The sequence below is a fragment of the Protopterus annectens genome, chromosome 10.part0, assembly GCF_019279795.1.
Source record: "Protopterus annectens isolate FY-2018-M chromosome 10.part0, PAN1.0, whole genome shotgun sequence".
NCBI classification, from domain to species: Eukaryota; Metazoa; Chordata; order Ceratodontiformes; family Protopteridae; genus Protopterus; species Protopterus annectens.
The window spans coordinates 279818009-279842091 of NC_056744.1; positions in this window are offsets into that span (position 1 = coordinate 279818009).

Consider the following 24083-nt stretch of genomic DNA (forward strand, 5'->3'; position numbering starts at 1 on the left):
TAGGGTTAGTGTGTGAGTGGCACATATGAGGATGGTGTTTATCAGACAGTCCATATAGTGTCATATTAAGATTGCGTACCATATGTGGCTGTGTTCACATTGGTTGTGGGTATGCACTTTCTCAAAGGTGTCTGTTACTCTGTGCTGTAACATGCCTGTAGAGCCTGCTATATTTGCAGGTACATGTGTATTCCCCCATACAAAATGTAGTCTAGTGTTGTGACAGTCTGCCTGTAGTTTGCACAGTGCTTTGTTATATGCCTAGCAGCTTAGTGTAATGACCCAGTGTGCTGTTATGTCCAGATATTTGCAAGACATACTGCTGCGAGGCCACCATAACTGTTGTGTATTTCTGACAAAAGCAGTGCTATTCTGTACAGATGTATGTCACTAACTACTGGGGGTATGTGGCCATGTGACCTCTGCACCACCAGGTATTATGTGTCAGGACAGACAGGCATGTGTGAATGCATAAATTTTGTGGGCATATGTAGTCCAGTATTTACATGATATACCCATGTACATGGCTGTTAACAACCACATTTTCAGGCTTGGTCCACATGTCTCGCATGAAGAGGATTTGTGAACACCTCTGGACTGACCACATAGTGTCAGACTGTCCACATATATTGGTCACATCTTTACTGTAGTCTACAGGATCATTACTGTGCTATCAGTGGTACTGTACTATGATGTCCTTAGGATGTCTGTCAGTAACCGATGGCGTACATGTCAAAAGAAGATGTGACCTCCCACAAACATGTCTGTTAAGACAACCCCTGTTACAGTAGCAACAGTCTACACATATACCTGCAATGCATACATGACATCCCCTTGCAGTAAGAGGTTGTGACTATTGGTGTTGTGGTATGACTCCACTCCATGTTCTAGACATATAGTAAACATATATGTGTTTGTATATATATATATATATATATATATATATATATATATATATATATATATAAATGCCCATATATAAATATGCACTATAGAGATGTGTAGACATATATGTGTATTTACATGTAGACATATATCTACATATGTATATGTATATTTTCATATCCTTGTCATGTGTAAACATTACTGTTGTGTATACCTTCCCGGATGTATCACACTGTATGTATCTAATATGTGTATAACAACATATGTGATGCAACAGTAATATCACTAGCAAATACTGCACAATTGTGGATGTCAGAGCAATTGTTCAATACTATTCAATATGTGTACTGACAGATATATTGGGAAAACAACAAATTCACAGCTGTCATGGCGTAGTGGTTAACTGTTGTGACTATAGTGTACGGGGTCCTAGGTGAAAGGGCTGTTTATTTTGTTGCTGGGCAGAACAAGGGCTGTTGGATACAATGCGGTTAAGGCAGTTTTGAGCAGCTTTAAGCTCATTTGCATGGGTTTGCGTGAAGCTAAGCAGTGCTAAGGTACAGTTAAATGTACTGGTGATTACATCGTGTAGGCTTCGCTTACCAGTGCACAAATGTATTCAGCTGTTATATTGCAGCAATGCTGACACCTGCAAAGTATATCTGAGCCCTGGTAACAAGTGTTCACATCCCAGTCTGGTAACATAGCAGGGTAATGACATCTGTAATAAGTGTATTTAATGCCATGTACAAAACATGTATCTTCATGCCATCATTAAAGTAGCAAGGGGTGTGAGTGTCATGTCTGGGACATGAGTATATAAGACCTGTACATCATCCTTATCCATGTGAATTTGTTACATACAAGGGTAGTAACCCAGGTTATGTGCTGTCACATTGGCATGCAGTGTATCATGCCATTACTACTGTTGAAAGTGCTTTCCAGGCAAGAGTAGATTGCTAAATGTACTGGCAACAAGCACCCCTGCAGGCATAGCTGGACTCTGAGGCCTCACTGTCATGTTCCTGGTGTGTGAGCTGTGTCACAGTATATATCCCCTACTGGATAATGATCTGTCATGTGAAAAGTAACTGTAGACTATTGTCTGTACAGCACATGTCAGTGAGGGCTTCCAACATATAGTAATAGCATACACATTGGTGTCAGATGTCTATCTGTTGACACATTCATCCTACTGCATAGCTAGTTGCCAAGATGATGTCTGTCAGTCCCTGTACAGATGTGCAGATTACAGGTATTACACCTTGGATAAGTACAGGCAACCTATGCTCGACTGACACTGACATATCTGCTCAGCTGTGTTATAACTGGCACAGATAGGACACTACACCCTGTACGCATCACATGCCATGGGTGCCTCCACTACACTACCACAGTCAACAGAACATGCTTGGGTATAGGTCTCCATCACAGACACTAACCATGTGTTGTAATACATGTTGCATACATGACAACTGGATCTCCTCAGTGGCCATTTGCAGGAGGCACCCAGAAGATTGACTGATGCATATCACTCTCACCCTGAGGGTCACCACAGTGGTGTCTGTTGATAGATTGCCTGCTGGCACACGGCAGGTGACAGGATACAACTGTACATACATCCCCTACATATCCCATTTCTCCATGGACAATAGCCAGTACTGACAAATGTGTACATGTGAATTATTGAGGATATCAGCATCTGTGTGTAAGTACACCTGTAGTTGTGAATACCATGAGGGCCTTCACACCCACCTCAACACCCATTGCCATTGTTAGATGTGGCTGCTGCGGTACCAGACATAACATGTACCCTGTTATTCTCCTCTCCCTAATGGCTACATGAGCCTTACAGTACCAGTGCAACAGTGTTGTACAAATGGGTTGGTAGGCATGGGATACCCATTGAGTTCTGGCAAGTGTGTGTATGTGCGCATGTGTGTACATCTGTAGGATGCAGCATTCCAAGACCACATGCTGCTATTACAATACGCATTGCCACAAAGTATTATGGATAGTGATGTTGCTGCCCATAGGTAAGGCATGGCAATGCATCACCCTACTATGCCTGTGGCATGTGCATTAGATTCATATCCCTGTAGTACCCCTGTTGGGATGGACAATGGGTTGTATTGCAGTCATGGGCAATGTGTGATGGTGGGTATGTCAGAGTGTCATCATGGGTTCCAGTGTGTACAATATCCACAGTGGTAAGTGGGTGCTGTGTACACTGTCATTACACTATGATACTCCAGGTACATGTCCCATGCACCACTGTATGGTGACCACTGTCATCATCAACCATATAGGCAACTGATAACACAATCCAGCCCAGTTATGCAAGTGCTGTGTGCAGCCTACCTGTAACACATTGTACACACTGACTAGTTAGCACCGATAGGCCCAGGTCTCTTGGATGTGTGTCTGCCTGATATGTGACTGTTAATATGAATATGATGGTATGTCACACTATAAATTGTCTATACACAACCATTACACCCCCCATTACCATACTGTACATATCTGGGGATGTTCTCCATGTAACATGTAACCTGGAACACACCTCATCCTTAATGCTGTGTGGTGTGTGCAATGAAAGCCACACATATCAGTAGCACTACATACCTAGGTAGGGGTCTAGTCCCAGTGTTGCCAAGTAAGAGTGTGCGTGTATGTGGATGGATCTACATCAGGTTGCTGATTATACATGTCCCAGTGGGTCACCTGTCCCTGTGGCACAAGCAGTAACTGTTATACAGACATGTGACATGTGTTCAACTGTACCCAGGATATGTCACAGCCATGGTGTCACCACAGTGCCATACCCCTTGTGGAATATGACTGCAGACCATCCTTTTGCAGGCACATGTACACCTACAACACAAATGGATAACATTATGGAGACCACAATCACTCAGTGTTACTAACAGCTATAATGCATAATGGCTGGACAGCTACACTACCTGACATGTATGCATTAAACATTACTGCTGAAAACATGTTGCACAGCAGTACATTGGTGCACTGTAGTACAGGCACATTGTGCATTAGAACCATATTATCCTGTCCCTGCATTAATGTTATGGATGATACGGATGTGGCACAGGTATTATCATATACACAGGGTGTGTTGTTGGTTTGCCAGAGACCGAGGGTGGGCCATACGTTTGACACCATGTGTGTGGGTGAGGGGTGTAATTAGCTGAAATGGGCATGGTGATGTGGTGTGTGTAGGTATGGGGTTGCCCTAGGTGTGTTTGTATAGTGTGTGAGTATGCATGCACACAGTTCTGCCATGTGGCTGCCCTATACAGGTGTTTCTTGGACAGCTGCAGACCATACCTGGCAGGGTGTGCAGTTCACTGCCTCTGGCCATGGACACGTGGACTGTGCCTGCCAGTGGTTCCATGGGCATGTCCAGGTACAGGCCTCAATGTGCTACTCTCCCCTGATGATGACAGATGTCCACTGGAACCAGGTCCTTCTTGGGACTGGCCAGGGCCATGTGCACATGGACTGCTGTGGTGTGGTGTGGACAGCTTCCCCCCCTGCAGGGCTGGGGCTGGTAATGCCACTATGGGAGTGCCTTGCTGTCTCAGCACATCCATGTTGACCACCAGCTGTTGATGTTGCTGAACTATATCCACATGGCCATTGCCCCACTCCCACCACATGTTTGAGCATGGACAATCCACGGTTGATGAGGCCTACCATTTCACCCAACTGTCAATCCCTGACCTCAGTATAATCACGGAGGGCACCTGCAAGTACATGGAAGTTGTTACTTACAGATGAAATAGCAGCCCTCTGCAGCCTTAGACCCTGTCTGGTGTACAGTTCCATACATGCATGCACCCCTTGACAGTCTGAAACACGCACCTGGTGGTACCAGTTTTGGTACTTCTGCCAGGGGCATGATGACCAGTGGCACTCCCATAAGCACCCTGGTACATCTGCCTATGTGGTGCCCTGCCAGATATCCGGCTATGCCTGTTGTGACCAGACAAAGTAGGCATAGATACCACACTCTCCTGTGCACTGCCACCAACCACCAACTGCCTCTCTGCTATGGCCACTGGTGATGGGGTATGTATAGGCACTGTAACTGTGTGCAGGGTCGGGGTGGCTAACAGGGGGATGTCAAACAATGGAGCAGTTTCGGCCTCTGACAATCCCGCCTGTGCCTCAATATTCCTATCATCATCTTCAACTGTACACACATGTACACACACACACACACACACACACACACACACACACACGCACACACACGCACACACACACACACGCACACACACACACACACACACACACACACACACACACACACACCCTGAAATTCCACAATAATACTTACCTGTCCCTGAGTTTACAGACAGTCCCTTGTTTATTCACGTAAGTTCCCCATCCTGCATCACACTTGGTAAAATACACTCATTAATACCACTCATTAACGTATCATTCCTCTAAATGCCTAAACAAGTGATCACAACACAAGACCTGTTACTCCATTACCTCCTTTACTTGAGTGGAATAGGTTTTGCAAGGCCTCACTGCTGTCATCCAGTGTTCACCCTTAGTATGTCCAGACATCGTGAGCATGGCCCCCATATGTTAGGGGCTACTACATTCAATCCATAATGTCACGCACTGGAGTGTCAAATGTAACTATTGCTCAGTAGATGCCAGATTTGCTGCTCAATCAACTTATCATGTAGACAACAGTAATATATGGATACACTCCCTAGTGTTGTCTAGTAATTCCCCAATGCATCTGTAGTGCTGGATACGTGGTTAGTCTTTCACTTTTCTGATGATTGCAATTTTAAGGGTATACCTGGTGAATAGTTTTCCTCCCAATGCATGTTCCATGCTACAGACCTTATTATACTATCAGCTGTCCTGTGATTACTTATCAGACAAGTATTTCTGGAGTCTCATGTGTCAGTCCATGTCCATGTACTGCACGATTCCAAAGGGAAGCAGTGCCATATGAACAACCCCACAATCACACATGTGCATGCATGGATACCGATACAAACACACACACATGCACACACACACATCCTACATGTATCAACCCCCCACTCCACCAGATTGCACTACAGACAAAATACCCCCCCCACACACACACACACCTACGGATGAGGTTGCACAAAGATAGTACACATGGTCCTCCCATTACCCATCTGTCAATATGCATAACATATGGTACTCAACAGCATGCAGTGCAGCTATAGTCAGTCCATGCTAGCAACAGTATAGATGTGTGTGATGCATGGGCTGTGTTAGTAGGTGATGCCCCTTACCCTGGAACACACTGCACGCATGTACACAGTATTGCTGTGCACCTGTTCTGTACCCTGCCATGTACTGTGCACAATACCTCACAGGTGTACAAACCATTGCTGAATGTGTATTACTGTGTCAGTTATATCTGCTCTAATGCTCACAGCCCCTATGTGTTTGTCCGACACATACGTGGGATGATATGTAGACTGATGTAATTTCTGAATGCCTGATGTTAGTTAACAGATCTCAACATCAGCGGTGCATGTATGACCAATACCACACTATTACACTGACAACCATCAAACCTTACTGTGGCTATGGGGAGTGTACACACCCTTATTAATATGATGGACTCTGCCTTGATATGCCATAGGATCACATCACTGCATATGTTAACATTACATGAGCCCAATATGTGACATATGTCCTGTACATTCACATGCAATGTCTATCAAATGTGTTAGGTGTGCAGATACTGACCCCGAGGCATACACTTGGTGGGTGCATATGTGTGCCCACCCTTATCATGATGGTTTGTTGCCCCTATTGTTATATGTACTACAGCAGTCACTATTCCTGGCAGGGGTATACTAGCATGGGCCATCTGCATTTGCCAGTATATGGTCAGTCTGCCCTACACATGTCCCCCAACTGTGTATGATTGCAAGGTCAACTCATGTGCACATCCCTTGAAGTTCACACACTGCTGTCACTATTGCTGTGGAGCCAGGGTTACATCAGCCACAATTCCTGAACCTGACTGTGTGCAGATACAGCCATTTATAGCATCTTTAGGATCCCTGCTGCAGTGCACTGGTGTGTCATGAAGACACACCATCCCCATCTTCAGCCTTTTGCAGATGCTTGACAACTACAGCTTACACATGTGTGTCAGTTTGCAGTTTCACAAACACTGAACACCACATGTAACAGCCTAGTCCCAGCTAATGAATGGCAAACATACAGATGTACACTGGCAATGGCACAGTAGAGATGGGGATGGTGGGCCTAAGGTGGGGTGAGGCGTTGGTTGTGTAGCACCTGTAGCTTACATGATACTGCCTGTAGGTTTTCAACATGGTCATATTATACCATTACACATTGCAATGCATGCCTGTTAGGGACCTCTTCTGTTATGCATACACTACCTGTAGAGAGGCCTCGCTGATGTTTCCTGTGGTACAGCTGTCACATCTGATTACCCTACCCATAAACCACACGCTTGCAGAGTCCAGGCAATTGCTGACATGGGTAATGCACAGACAGTACTTGCTGGACCTTCCTGCTACCCCCTCTGTGTTGTGGCATGTTAGTGGGCAGCCTGCAAGACCAGTTTGCTGCATGTGACATCATTTGTCTTGGGTTGCCATCTATTTCCTACATCATTCCTGTCCCATACATCCTTGCCACATACATGACTGTCTGCAATGTTTGACATGGCATATGCAATGGTGAGGTATGGCTACATGTGCAGCTCATGGGTGCTACCTGTTGGGTATGGGGCCCACACCATGTCATGTAAGATGTGTGCAAGCCACGCCTGCCTCTGTTGCAGGTAAGTTTGCACATTTGATGGCCAAATGTCTTGGAAAGCAGACCAATAGGTGGTGTGACATTGGGGACGTGTACTTGCTGAAAGGTGCATTTCCATGACAGATGCATGCAGGCAGTACCTCAACAGCTGCCTCCACTATATTTTCTCTGGAGTGTGTGCACACATATGCTTCCAGTGTTTGTGAAGGTATGTAGTCCCCATATTTGCTGCCCTAACCTACAATTCCGTATTACACACTCAGTGCTCATGTTGGGACCACATTGCAGGTGTTAAGGGTTGTGGACCACAGTATTGATATGCCGTAGTGTAGATATGTAACAGTTGCCATTGCAATACTGGTATATACGCTGTTGTAGCACTGTATAAGGGTGATGTTTCACACATGTCCCTGCTGTAGCCCATGTGTCCCACCATTATGTTCATCCCTGTGGACACATTTTGCAATGATAGGATGTTCGTTATCTTGCAGGTGTCTGATATACCCTTCAATTACCCCATCATGGTAACTACTGTGATGCAGTGCAGTTAACAGCAACAATATCTGAATATGTACAGCATGCAATATGGGTAGGTGTGTTAGATGTGTGCATGGAATATACCATAGTCATTACATGACTGGTGTATTGGCAAGCATAAACATAAACTATACTCACCAGCTACAGGCTGCTGCCTTAGTGGTATACAAGAGGGACGTACATAAGTGTGTGAGAGATGTGATGTTGGTGGCCACAGCTGTGGCATTGCTACAGGGTCGATGCAACATTACAGTACATCAACAGTACAAGTACACAATACTACAGCTTATGCACATCTGTTTATTACTACTATGCAGCAACAGACTATATATATGACATCTCACATATGCATGATCTACCTGTGCAGATGTGAATGCATATGCAACAGTGGTCTAATGTTGTGCCCTGTGGCCTTACCTGCATGCTCCTCAGCCGGTGTTTGTGTAGTGCCCACCTCCACTATGGTCTCTGCCAGTTGTGGCGTGTGCAGGTGGGCAGGTGCCACAAGGCTGACGAGGAGCTCCTCAACACGTGTCAGGGGAGGATGGATGGCATGACCACCCCCTGTTGTGAGGTGATCCCCCAGGACTGCAGCAGCACACTGACGGGCATTGCAAGGCAGGTTGATACAATGATGAGAGACCTGCTCATAACTGCGGTTATGCAGGCCAACATCATTGACCCTGTGGACTAGATCATTCCACAGGGCAGTCCACTCCTGCTGCTCATGGGCTGTCCTGCCAAAGAGCACCTAGTAGTACTGTATCAGGTGGTTAAGAATTACCTAATTTTCTTCCGCTGAATACACCAGTAACTGGCTGTGGGACATCTTGCCTGAAAGACATAAAGATGGAAACAGGTCTGAGCAACACACACAGCAAGGCTACAATAGTTCTTAATACACATCTCTGCCCCCCCCCCACCATATCTGCGGCAACAAACTGTTCACACAACTCAGTAGGTATAGCTAAAGCTTATCTACCATTGGGAGATATATCATATTGTACCACGGTTTGTGATTTGTGCTTGTAGCCATGTTCACTGTGGGGACACTATCATTGCTGACCTGTTATGGACTGTTTCACCTGCATGCCATTGTCAGGGCCACTATGGTTCCATATATGCATGTGGTCTGCTTGCTATGTGATTGTTGCACATCTGTCGTTATGTGGTATTGGGGATTTTTATTCATGCTGTGAGACATCTTTGGGGATTGTGTGGACTATTACTACCAACATATGTTCTATAACTGTGACACAATACCATGATTAGGGAATAGCTGCCAGCAGAACCACCTCTTCCACCTCATCTGGCCATGTTACCCAGCCACATTACATGTGGGAGCCACCCTGGGGCCTCTTCATTTACTGGTCCAGCACTACCTTCAGGTGGAACCACCTCAGGGGTTGGTGTCCCCCCCGGGGGCACACACAGACATGATCCTGTCACCCGAGGTCAGGTCCAGGGTCTGTTGCATAGGGGGCTCCACATAGACGTGTGGGATGTGCTACAGCACCTTGAGGCCCTCAGTACACAATCACAGGGTCAACATACTCCTCCTGCTCAGCCTTCAGGCCAGGCACCTTCAGGGCAGTGAAGCTGCTGTTGTGACTAGCAATGGGTGGGGGCCCAACAAGGGGTTCACATGTGATATAACTGTCTATGTTGCACACACTTACAGCTGTATATATCTGCGTGTATTGCTATGTGTGATGTTCCCTCACACAAGCATACACCACTGTGATGCAAATATAGGGGACATGTATTTATATACATATGTGCGTGTATTTAAATATATGTAGACATACACATATATATATATATATATATATATATATATATATAATATATATATATATATATATATATATATATATATATATATATATATATATATATATATATATATATATATATATATATATATATATATATATATATATATATACACACACACACACACACACACATATATATATGTAGATATATTTTGTGTTGTATATATGTGTTTTTATATATGTATATATATATATATATATATATATATATATATATATATATATATATATACATATATAGGTGTCTGTATATCTGTAGACATACATGAATATATATCTATATATATATATATATATATATATATATATACACATGTGTGTTAGCACACGTGTGTGTGTGTGTGTGTGTGTGTGTGTGTGTGTGTGTGTATATATATATATATATATATATATATATATATATATATAGATATGTATGTATATATATATATATATATATATATATATATAGATATATAGATATATATATATATATATATATATACATATATGTGTGTGTACACATATGCATACCTATATATATGGGGTACATTCAGACATCAGGTCCACAATCTCTAACTCTCCTTCCTGCACAGCTGCACTGTTCTGCCTTGCTACAACACCGACAGGTGCCACATATGGACACATCCTAACATTAGGGGGTATATAGGGCCAGATTGCAGATAATGTTAGGTACCTTCTTTGGAATTCCGAAAACACATAAAAGTGTAACTTGTCTACCTTTTAGACCCATTGTATCTGCCCCAAATTATATTACAAAGGGTATTTCCCTATTAGTGGACTCTAAGTTAAATCCTATTGTTCACAAAATGAGTTCACACCTAAAAGATTCATGTGATTTTTTAAATGGCATTAGGGAGCATACTTCAGTGTCAGGCCTTGATTCTAATATTCAGGTGATGTTTTGCCTTGATGTTGTTTCTCTTTTTACCTGTATTCCCCATTTTGAAGGAGAGGAATATGTTAAAGAATATTTAAATAAGTTCATAGGTTAGTACTAAGCTAACTGCCCTTGCGAGCCATTTTAAGTCTAGCCGATTATCCCTTGTGAGACTTGAACCCTGCACCTTGTATTTGTAAGGCAAACACCTTAACCATTAGGCCACCCTCCCAACTCTTAGCCATCTAGTATTCCTTCATGGCCTAGTCTGTCTTTTCCATGTCCCACTTAGTCCTGCACTCATCCTTTCCTTTACTTACTCAGTCACCTCTTTTTAAGTACCTTATTTCTATCACTTGCTTGGCCACATATTTGTTCTGTAGTCATCCCACATGCGGTTTTCTGAGGTGCTGCCATTTTTCTTCGTCTAAGTCTCTTTCTTCCTCTACTTGTCTTGGGGTAATTGAGCGCTGAGTATTATCTTGTTCATTCTCACCTTTTAAATGGGTTCCATTAATGGGTGAATTACAGATGGAAACATTCAGCATGATTTGGGGGAAAGACCCCCACAGAAGTACAAGTAGATAATGCAATGGCCAGAGATAATGCATTGGCTGCAGGTCAGGATCAAACCTTGTACCTTGTGCATGGGAGGCAAACACCTTAACCACTTCGCTATCAAAATTGCTATCAAAATTGCTTCGAAATCATTTTTCTACATATAACTATACTGAAAGTAATTTTTATTGTGAATTAATTGATGTTCTACTAAACAATATTTTTTGTATCCAACAAAAAAAATATACAAACAAATTTGTGGGGTAGCTATGGTGTCTCCTGCAGCCCCATCCATTGTGAACATAGTGATGGTCATTGGGAGGACACTGTATTAGAACCATTATTAATGGACTATCAAATTATATTTTTCAAGAGATTTATAGATGATTTGTTTTTCATCATGGTTGGGGATATACAAAAAGTACATAGTTTTGTAAATACCCTTAATTCAAGATCAGGATACCTACAGTTCATCTTGGTGGATGTAGGACTAGAAGTCTACTTTTCAGATGTGATTTTGGAGTAGGATGTAAAACTTCACAAGTTAGTTAGTAGGATTTTTAGGAAAGACACTTTCACTAATAGCTGTTTACATTATACTAGTCTTCACCCACACTGCATGAAAGACAACATCCCAAAAGGACAGCTCATACGAGCTAGTCGAATGACGAGCGAAATGGGTGATTTTTTGAGGGAGGTCAAATTTATTATACCCTTATTTATTGATAGAGAGTATAGTAACACTCTGTTGAAGGGGCAAACAGAATATGTTATTAATAGAAAGGGCAATCATTTTCCAGCTATCCTTAAACATGGATTTTGTACTACTAACATAAATCAGATTCTTCCAAGAATAGATTAGATGTTGACACTTATTTTTGTTTAGATATGACTGTAGACAGTGGTATTATCAGAAATATTATTTTTGATAACTGGAAATTTTTAGAGGGAAATAAGGATTTACAACCTATTGTGGGGACCCAGCCGAAGTTTGTATATAAAATCAAAATAATTAAAAAATATATCTTAAGAGAGAGAGAGTAATAAGTCTGTATGTTGTTCCAACATTACACAGAAAAGATGGGGCATGTATAAGTGTGGAAACTGTAACATTTGCAGGTACATCTCTGAAGGCCCTTTTGTCAACTTAGAATATTTGCCTTATACCCTAAAGGTTCCTGGGCACTTTAATTGTAAGAGCAAAGGAGTTGTTTACATTGGTATGTGTGCACATTGTAGTGCATTTTATATTGGTATGACTACAAGAACTTTATGTGTTAGAATAGAAGAACACTATTACAACATCAGAGAGCAAGATAAAGCAATGCTTTTTACAAACATACTATTATTTGCCCTGCATATAACAATTTTTTTTTCTGTGTTAGAGCAAGGAACCCATGACTTAAGGGGTGGCAATTTCCAAACACATCTTGAACAAAACGAGGTCTTATGGCAAATCAGATTAAATTCAGACAAAAAGCCAGGCATAAGTGATGCTGTTAATATCAAATGCTTTTTGAAGGATCGTAGAGTCTATAAAAGGAAATGACTTCCTGAGTTTTTAATTTTATTGATTAATAGTTTAATTGGCACAATGTGTTTATTGGAGTAGAAGTACATCAGTAGTGTTTTTAAATGTGGGGTTGGGCATGTGTATTTTATTCTGAAGAAGTTTGTTTATGAAAGCGTGGATTAAAAGTTTTATTACGCTAATATTGTATGGATTTTACTCTGCTTTTCTGCTCTTTTTTAGTTTGTTTATTGGCTGTTGGTTCATCCAGGATATTTTTTTTTTACATTCCAGGGTTAGGCATAACAGCATGCATAGATATTCCCATTAACCCAAACACCAGATATGGAACAGTTGCATAGCAAACAGAACACATGCATATATGGAACCACAGTGGTCATTACAACAGCATGCAGGTACATTGATGGCAGCATTCCACCAATGTGGGAGTATTTCAACATGGCACATGCATAGAAACAAATTTAAATAATTATCAAACAATAGGCCATATGTCCCAACAGTATATTAAATGCAGCGCATACCGATTGAGTTGTGTATTTAGTTTATTGTTGCAGATATGGTGGGGGGGGGGTATGTCAATTAACAACTAGTGTATTCCTATAGTTCGCATTACTTTCCTAGCCAGTGCTGTGATCTGTACCTTACAGGTATTAGTACACTACCCTATTGCCTTAGTTTGGACAATGGTATGGATGTCGACAACTATATACATGAACTGAGTTTAACCTGCAGTATACACCTCTTACCTGGTATACCTGTGGAGGTATTGTTTGTTAACACTAGCTAACTGTTTCTACACATATTCCCAGATTCCAGGTTGATGTTATGCACATACCTGTCCATCTCTTATTGCACACACTCTAGGCATGTCTTCACTACATGCAGCTGAACCGGGACATATGTCAACTATTGCCCTCTTAAACCTTTAGTGATTTGTACAATGACAGGTTTGTTTTCATTGACATTTTCCAAATATGTACAGGTCTGACAGTCAGTTATATGACATGAAATTCTGCCTTCATGTCAGAGATTAGCACACTGATATGCCAGGGGGACAGGGTAACAGCCGGCAGATATGGGCCGATTAACTGGACATTCTGGAAAATTCTGTAAACTTGTGGGGTGTGATTCTACATTCAGCTTACTACCACCCACAGGATTTGAACCATGGCTGTGTCTGCTAAAAATAAAACACTGTCCATCACAGATGAATGGGCTATATAGATATTGCTGTGTCTCTTGTCCGAGTTCTGTCTATAATTCTTTTGTGGTTTCACATTCTGACCTTGTAATTACAACACTATTATACAAGATTTCCTAGAAAGTTGTATTATGTAGTACAGTGTGGGTGACAGTGATGAGTAATACCTTATTATTCAGAGCAACTGCAACACTAACAATGCCATATGATACCAGAGTAAACAGTACAGTACAGGATATCAATATTTTATTTCTAGGCACAGTGTTTGTATCTGACAGACCTGTGGGAGCAATGTTTGTTAGAACTACCCGAATGTTGCCACACAAATTACCAGATTCCACATTAGTATTATGCACATACATCTCATCTGTTACTGTACACACTCTGGTCACAGCTTGACAACATGGGGGTGGAGATGGGACATACTTGGCTAATTACTTTCATAACATTTGTGCGAGGTGCTAGAGTGACAGGTTTGTTCTTATAGATGTCTGGCAATCAGTTGTATTTCATGTTTGCTGCCTAAACATCTAGGATCATCTCACTGATTTGCCAGGGGGGCAGAGTGACAGGCAGCAGGTATGGGCCAGTTTCCTGGACATTCTGGACATATCTATACAGTTGTGGGGTATGATTCTGCATACAGCCTACTACCTCTCCCAGGATTCGAACCATGGCTGTGTGTGCAAAAAAACACAACAGTTCATGTCTTAATTGAGTGTGCTATTTAGATTTTGTCATCTGTCTTTTCACTGTTTTCTAAGTCTCTCTCAGTTGTACTATATGACATCTTGGAATTACAACAGTCATATACAGACATTCCTACAAATTTTATTTATGTAGCACAGTGTGGGTAACAATGCTTAATACAACAGTACTATTAAGTGATTGCAACTCTACATTACCATATGATACCAGAGTAAACACATGCAGTCCAGTAGTTAGACCTTTATTGTCAGGCTATTATACTTTTATTTGCATACAACATATAGGAGACTCTTCCTGCCATTTTCTCTGGTGTATGCAGTACATGCCTTAAACACTACAGGTTTTATACAGGGAATTAACTTACTACTACATTTAGATTTATTTCCTATGACAGTACATGCAAGAATATTACTAAACTGCCTTGCATTGAAAATGCTGCAATCTACAGCCATGGGCTTCCTGTTTCGCAGACCACTCATCTGCCACTGTGAAAGACATAAGGAATATTTAGCCATACCTATCCATAATATACATGAGCTGGCAAATATTAAACAGGTAGTGGACTGATACTTATACATGGCTGGGACATCCCCTGTCCTCCTAGCCTCTTGGATCCACTGATCCAAGAGATCCTCATTTCTCCACTTAATGGTGGCAGAGTGATGCCTAATCTGCTCACCAGTTTGGAATATACCAGTGGCACTGGTGAGGTCATGGCTGAGACAGTCCCAGGCTTCCGCTTTGTATTGGGAACCCTGGTACTGGCCCTGCAGCAGTCTCTGGTCATGGTCTTTCATAAAGAGTCCTGCCATGACTCTGGACTCCTGGATGCCTCAGTGTTGAGCCGGACAGCGCACACCCTCTCCCATACCTGGCATAGTGCCTACAGGAGGAAGCTGCAACCAGTTATGAGATGTATTCCTGCCTCCTGGGTTTAAATAGGGCCAGTTTCCTGCACTTTGCTGTGATTGGATGGTTTTGAAAATGCTAAGCTATGGGCAAACCTCCTTACCTAAAGTTGGCATTGCTTAAAGGGGTATAGCAATGTGCAGACTGAGTTAGCTGGCTTACACTTACTAAGCTGGGCTGTGCAATGCTTAGCATTGCTTAATATTTAATTTGCATTATATTTGCTTTTTGGCATTGATTTATTATTCATTAAATGTTATATATGTGTTTGGTATCCATGATTTATGTGTACCTACACTGTATGGGGTCCTTGTGTTTATTAGGGGATTTCAACACTTTATTACAATGACACCTCACATCTGTGCTTACTGCAGTACTCCAGTTCACATATTTATGTTACATAGTAGGTTATACAACATAAAACTGTATACAGATTCCTTTCACATGTTCAGTTTGATTTTCCTATAGTGAGGATCTGTTTGGTGATACCTCAATTTTGTGCACTACTGTGATGGCTTAGTGGTTAACTACTGTGACTATAGTTTGCAGCATCCTGGGATCAAGACCTGCAAAGGCTGTTTATTTTGTTTCTGGTCAGGACAGCAGCTGTTGCATACAGAGTGATTAAGGCACTTTTAAGCAATTGTAAGCAGCTTTGTGTGGGTTTGTGTGAGGGTAAGCAATGCTAACCTTCGGTTAAATATGCTTACAGAGAGTTAGCTTCAGTATTGCTTAACCTGTGTGTGCATTGCTTACCCCCGTGGAAATGGGCTTAAACTTGCTTACTACTGATTAAATATGCTTACTCCCACTTACTACTCCTTAAATATGCTTACTCTTGCTTACTCCCGCTTACCACCACACTAATTTAGACAGTAATGTCTAATGGTTCTTGGGAAGGTGGTGGATTTGGAAACTGTATGGATTTATCATTCATTACACATTTTACCTTTCATTTGTATCCCTGATTCCTATGTACATATACTGCATGTGACACTTGTGATTATCTGTGTACTTTACAACATTATGACAATGACACCTCACATCTGCATTTAATGCAGTACTCCAGTTCACAAATATATGTTATTTAGTAGGTTAAGCAACCAAAAATTGGTCATAAAGTGATTTGACATGGAAAATGGAATGTGACTTAAACTGGGAATGACTGCTTGTAAGGGGAATGCTCTGCCCCAATACACTGTTGCTGTACTGCTTTATTTTCATATATTTTGCTTTTTATCCTCTTGTGCCATTTAAGCTGCATTAACTGTAGCTAAGTGATGGGCAAACCTGCACACCTGCGGTTATATTTAATCTGTTTCATAAAAAAAAAATTCTTTATATTTAATGTTTTAACTATTGCTCTTGTAAACTTGGGGGGATGTTGCTGGGAGTATGCGAACACCTATGAGCAGTCTTGCTCATTCATATTCCTAAACTGCTGTTCTTGATTGCAGGGGCATGTATATTCTGAGAGGTCTGCTCTCAGACATGCCCCCTGCACTCGTACATGCTCCGTGTCCGTTTATGAGCTCAGGCAGCACACCTTCATTGATATGCATAGTGCACTGCTGTCCTGCTCCTAAACAGCCACTTCCATGCAAGACTAAGCTAGTCCTGCATGGAAGGATAGTGAATCCGGGGGAATGTGTCATTCCCTGCTGTACATTTCTTTTTTGAGCTAGATGGCCTAAGCTTTTCTAATAAAGGTCAGTGTGTCCAAGTATTTACTGTTGTTATTCATCACATCATACAAATGCTGCCCTCCCCACACTGTGGACAAGGCTCAACATGTCCATCCTTGGTAGCAAATCTCACCACACAGTCTCATGGCACTTTCCTCGCATTCTCCCAGTTCTTGCACTCATTTTTCTCAGGTATAAAAGCCAAAGAATGAAGAGGACAAGGCCAAAATAACAGGATATTAATGAAGAAAATATCCAAGCAGCAGCCATGTGAGTAGGTGATGTAATTAACTCGAAATAACTTAATATGAAAGCAGGTATAACCTTATAAGCAACAATGGAGAGGGACAAAACAAGGAAAGCAAAATGAGTAAACACAAACAACACTCATGCAGAAAATGCCACAACTCACAAGCCAACAAACCTTGCACAAGGCCATAAAAACAAGTCAAAATGAAAAACCAAATGGCACGGCAGCATATGGTAATAGAGGAACTTTAATAGGTTAAGTGCTTTTGTCTACCTCTATGCTATAGACATCTTTAGAACCATTTAAAAACATGTTGAACCTTAATAAAAGCATTTAAAAACATTTTAATACATGCCCCCTTAAAATATATATGTTTTCTAATGGTATATATGCAATATGCTTTTTAGTTACACTTATACTTATGTAATAATACTAGTGTTTTCATTGGCTTGAGTCTTTTACTGGCTTCATTCAAGTTTTAGTGAATTTGATTGGTATGTTCTGAGGGGTGTGTGTATTTAAACATATGTAATACCAGCTATCCTGCTCCTTAACTAAACTATGGAACTCTCCCCCTCAATCCTTGTGCATTACTTCTAACCACGCCGACTTCAAATTCCTCCTATTCTCGCATCTTGCTTCAAAATGGGCATACCCATGCAAATCTCTCAACTAAATCTCCCCCCAACTACTTTTACTCCCACTCTCACCCTACATAATTCTCACACCACAACTCTGCCTATTACCACAGTCTATTATCTACACAGGACAGTCTTCTGTTGCATCACCACTGTTCTATTACCTGTATGTCCTTGCATGTTTGTATTATAAGTATTGTACCTCTTATCTATTTCACTGTATTCTCAGCATGCTTTAACTGATCACACTGCTTTGTACATATTTGTAACTTGTGTGTTTGTAATTTGTTACTGGAGCTTTTCTCCTTAGCCTTCACTGAAAATGGTCTCTTCTTGGCCCAGTGAACTTCCCTGGTCATCAAAATAAAATAAATAAATAAATAAATATTTTTTTTAATCGTGTTTGTTATACCTGTACTTACGTAATGCCAGTTTTCATTGGTTTATTTCTGGTTTCAGTGACTTTGGTACATTTTAAGGGGGCATGTATTCAAATTTGGTTCACCCCATGTTTAAATGGTTCTTAAGAAGTCTATAGCATAGAAGTAAACAAAAGCACTTAATCTATTAAAGTTCCTGTGACAATAAGAGGTAATGCCAACCATGCCAGAAGAAGTAGGGCATTGGATATATGACTTGTGCCAGCACAGCTAGATGAAATTTTGTTAATAATTATGTCATTTTTATATCAAACTGATTTGTACAGATGCTTGTGCTGAAAATGTATTTGTGAGGTTTGCTTGCTTAAAGTGTATCAACAGTGCACGCTGCTGGAATGAAAAGAATTTGTACATGTATTAGTGCAACTGAATTAAATGTATTTGTTTTAATATAGGATCATGGGAAAGCAGAAGTTAACCATTAGCTTACTTTAAGGAAAAATAAGGGAAATGTAAATGAGCTGTAACACTATTAAAACGGTACCGCACAGTGCTGAATAAGACTAGAGACAATGGGCCTGGAAGATGACTTTGTTCATTAGCTCAGTAAAAAATGGAAATCCCCAGGGACTGCCATAAACATTTAGATATGTATTGTAGCTGTCTATGCTAAATTCCTTTCTCGGCTTCAAATGGGGATACTGTTTAACCTAGAGTCAGGTGACTAGATGAGGTCATTCTGCAAGCCATCTTAGATATTATATTTTACAGGCTCATAGGTTCATAGGTGTGTACTAGGCTAATGGCCCTGGAGCCTTTACAAGCCTAGTCCATAGAATTACCATGGCATCATGCCACCTGACCTTAGTTCCTAGTGCCTCTGTCGAGAAAAGCCACTGGAGTGATCCTCAGGGTGAATTTTTTTATTTCCCATCCACTCATCAAGATTTCTTTTGAAGAGGACTAGTGAGGTGCTCTGCTTGACATGTATGGGAAGTCTATTCCATAGCATTTGCAGTCTCTGGGTTTTGAACCTGTTCCTTCAGCATGTTCTGTTGATTGTGGTAATGAGGTCGAGGTCTCTGGACCATGTGGTGCAGAGGGATTGGGATTTCATTAGATGTAGCATTTCTAACAGAGCTGGGTCAGACATGGCTTTGTAAGTCAAGGAGAGATCGCCTCTATGTAGGTGATATGAGATAGGAAATAGTTGGAGATTTTTGAGTCTGTCTGTACAGGACAAGTGTTTAAGGCCTAGGATCCTCTTTGTGAGGTACTTTTGCAGCCTCTGCAGTTGTTGCAGGTGTCTAGTGAGATACATCCCAAATGGGGCATTGTACTCAATGATTGGCATAATGTGGGGAGAGTAGAGGGAAACAATGACCTCTTCCTTCCTGAATGCAAAACCCTTAGTAATGAGATTTGCCACATAGAAGGACTTTCTGACAACAGTTGCAATGTGGTGGTCAAAAGAGAGGATACTGTCAACCCGTGTTCCCAGATCTCTTATAACGCCTTCTGTGTTCAGTGGACTACCATCAATGTGGTAATTCATGGGAACCAGGTTTTTCCCAAAGGGGATGATGACACATTTTTTAGCATAAAGCTTAAAGCCATGGTTCTGACACCAGTCATTGCTGTAGGATGTCAACATCACTTGGGGAGTTAATAATAGCTCCCAACTTGCAATCATCTGCATATTTTCCCAGCCAGAGTCCCTTTGTGTTTGCCTGGACTTCAGAGAAGTAGATACCAAACAGGGGAGGACCCAGAACTGAACCCTGTGGGACTCCACTCATGACTGGTCAGCAGCCTGACTTGGAGTCAACTACTTTCAGACTGTGGGTTCTATCTGTGAGCCAGTTTGCAACCCACCTAGTGATATGGGGTTGATGCCTAGCTTAGTGAGTTTTTCTATGATTCTTGAGTGGGGAGGTACCATTGTGCAGTAGCTCAGAGCAAATTGGATATTGCCATGGAGATTCTTTATATAACTATAGAAGGCCTTGTGGTTGTCTTTGCTATCTGCTGAAATTCTGTTTTGATAGCTAGCTTTAGAGGATTTGATGAGGGATCTCAACTTTTTGTTGAGGCTGATAAGGAAGTTTTTCCAGTCTTGGGACTTCACCTTATTCCGCATCAGTTTCCTCCTTCTGTTGTAGAGTTTGTTTATGGCAGGGGACCACCAGATTGGCTTGCTTTTTTGGAGAAGAGTGTCTTGGTTCTATTGGGTATGGTAGGATCCATGCATTTGTGTACATGTTTGTACAGTGCATTGGTGTATGATTCAGCGGCCATGCAACTATTCTCCATTTGCATGGGTTCCGTGACGTTAGCCACCTCTGAGGAACCAAGACAACACTCTGAATAGCTGAAAACCAAGAACAAGTCAAAGGATTTGTTAAAAACCAGTTTTAATCACAAAACACAGTAGGAATTCACTCCATAAAATGTAGCAATAATCCTCAATGATATATCCACAGTCCAGTGCTTTCGTCCTTCCCGGACTTCTTCAGAACTGTGATAATACTTAAAATCACCCTTTTTAAAACACAAACCAAACAATCACAAAAAAGTATAATTGATTATGCAAATATAGTTTTTAAAAAACGCACACATATTTTTATGCGTATATAAAATGCACATTTGCTCAAAGTTTCTTTGCCCTATATTTTAATTCAGGCTTAAGAGAGATAAAATCATTTAATCCTGGTGGTACAATGGAGTTGTAACTCATCTGCCACTTCATTTCAGCCCTTTCCAACTTATTCTTCCAGTCACCCTCCCAATATCCTTAGCCACCACTTCTAAAATACCAGAATGAAATGTGTGGTCGGGGTTAATTTTAATATGCCGGTATAATTTGTTGTTTTTATCCTGCCTTCTAAAATCGTAGAGGTGCTTGTAGATCCTCTTTTTCAAAATCCTTTCAGTTTTATCTATGTAAAACTCGAAACAATCCTGACAGATGGCAACATAAACCACCCCTTTTGTACTACATTAGTTAGCCACCTCTGTTTTTAGGAGCCCAAAGTTAGCTTTGGAGAAGTTTTTCATGTGGGTTACCTTTGGGGGGGGGGTGGATTTCCAAGGTGATTAGTTTGTGGTTGGATCTAACCAGGGAGGAATTAATTATTGGTGTAGAGCAAAGGTCGCCCATGTTAGTAATTACCAGATCAAGGATGTTGCTACCTCTAGTGGGGATAAGAACAAGCTGGTCCAGGGAATTGGAATTAATGAATCCCAGGAAATGTTGGGCAAGTGTATCGGTACATGAGTAGTTTTCCCAGTTAATGGAGGGGCAGTTAAAATCACCCAGTATGAGAGTGTTTGGATGGACCTTAATATTCTCCAGGGTGCTTAGGAACATGGAGTGTGAGTCTTGGGACATGGTTGGGGACCTATAGCAGGCTATGACCTGAATCGCTGTCTTACCCAATGTTAGCTGCACCTGAAGTATCTCTGATGCATTATGTTGGGCTGCCAGTCTGGAGGTGTGCACATCCTTTATGAATATGGAAACACCACCACATTTGGAGCTTTGTTCCAAGTTCTGGGGGTGAAAGGTATGGAATGAGTTATAGCCTGATAACGCAGGTGTGCTTTCTGATGCCTTGAACCCGGTCTCTGTTAAAGCACAAATGTCAGAGTAATCTCTGAGTACTGAGTATTCTGTTTTTGAAAAGCTGACTAGAAAGGCTGCTCATTGTGCCATGCACTATCAAGTAAATTATTAGGGAATAGTAATTTTCTTATATTCAGTCAGGAATATAGTGAAGTTTAGCTTAGAGATTGTTTTTCTTTATTTGTATGATTCTGTCTATCAATGTTATTTTCAATATTTCCTGTGATTTGTACTCTGTGGTTTAGTGTAAATATTTATTTAATATTTTCTTGTTCTTTTATTATTTATTATTAAATATATTTAAGCTTTTCATTGTAGCTGGTCCTTTTTTAGAAAATATTTAAGCACATATGTATTTGGTGATAACTCTGGCCACTCTCGGAACCTTGCTGTTTGGTCAGCAGTACCATTTGTATTAATATTAACTTCACTCAGCATAATTGGATACGCTTTAAAAGCCTTATAGTAACTAACTGGTGGCAGTGAATCTACCTTATACTCAAAGTTGGTAGAGCAGGTAATCACTGCCAGCCATCCCCTGGTATGTGTGTGTGCAATAATTACATTTCAAAAAGTGTATGTGTCAGCTACATGGGGCAGGAGCAAGAAGCAGTGGTCTCACAGTACCAGCAGGGAGCCTTATTGAGGACCTGGGGAGAGGCAGATAGAGACACCCAGACCCTGGACTGTGTGTGTGCCCTCTGTGCTCTTAAGGGAAAATGTATGTGATACAGAGAGGTCTGCATCTGGAAATACTGAGTGTATCCATGTGCACGTCCATCTCCAGTGTCAGTGGTTAGGATTCAGGCTCCTTGATTACTGGTCCAGCGTGGGGACGCCATAGTTTCTATATTACCGTACTCTGTCTGGATGTTTGTTTTTTTCATATAGAAAATAATTATAATAGATGGGTATGATAAAGGCAAGAAATGCTTTGCAAGTATTCTAAGCCTCAAACACCTGAAGCAATTTCCGTCCATAATTTCAAAACATGCAGACAGAATAAGTGCAATTCCTAGACACACATTAGTGATCTGTAGACTAAGTAAAGATTACACTACATGATAAGCAGGCCATCTCTTCAAGAATGTGTCAGTAATTTTAATTATAAACATACTTAAATAATTAATTGAAACATCACATGATTAATTAAATATTGAGCATTATTAAAGCCAAATACACACTCCGTATGTGTTCGATACATAAAATTTAAAAAAAACATATTTAAATACTAAAAAAAAATTACTTAAAATGATTTACATATCACAATAGGAGTAACACCAACATGAATTTAATACAAAAGAAAGGCAGTTATGCGTGCAATAATTGTAGACAGTGTAGGTATATGAGTAACACATCCTCTGTTTTTTTCAGTCACAATAAAAAAACTCTTTGGACTAGTGGCTACTATACGTGCAATAGTGAAATGGTAGTCTATGTGGCACAGTGCCTTTCATGTTCATGTTACTATATTGGAAAAACTACCAGATGTCTGAAAATAAGTATTTACGAAAATCTGTTAGCCATAAGGAAAGGTGAAGAAAAAATGCCTTAGCTAGACATGCTGGTGTCTGTAAGAGTTTTAAGAAATTTGTTTTTTCAGTGTTGGATAGTGTGAGTTCAGAGATATTTT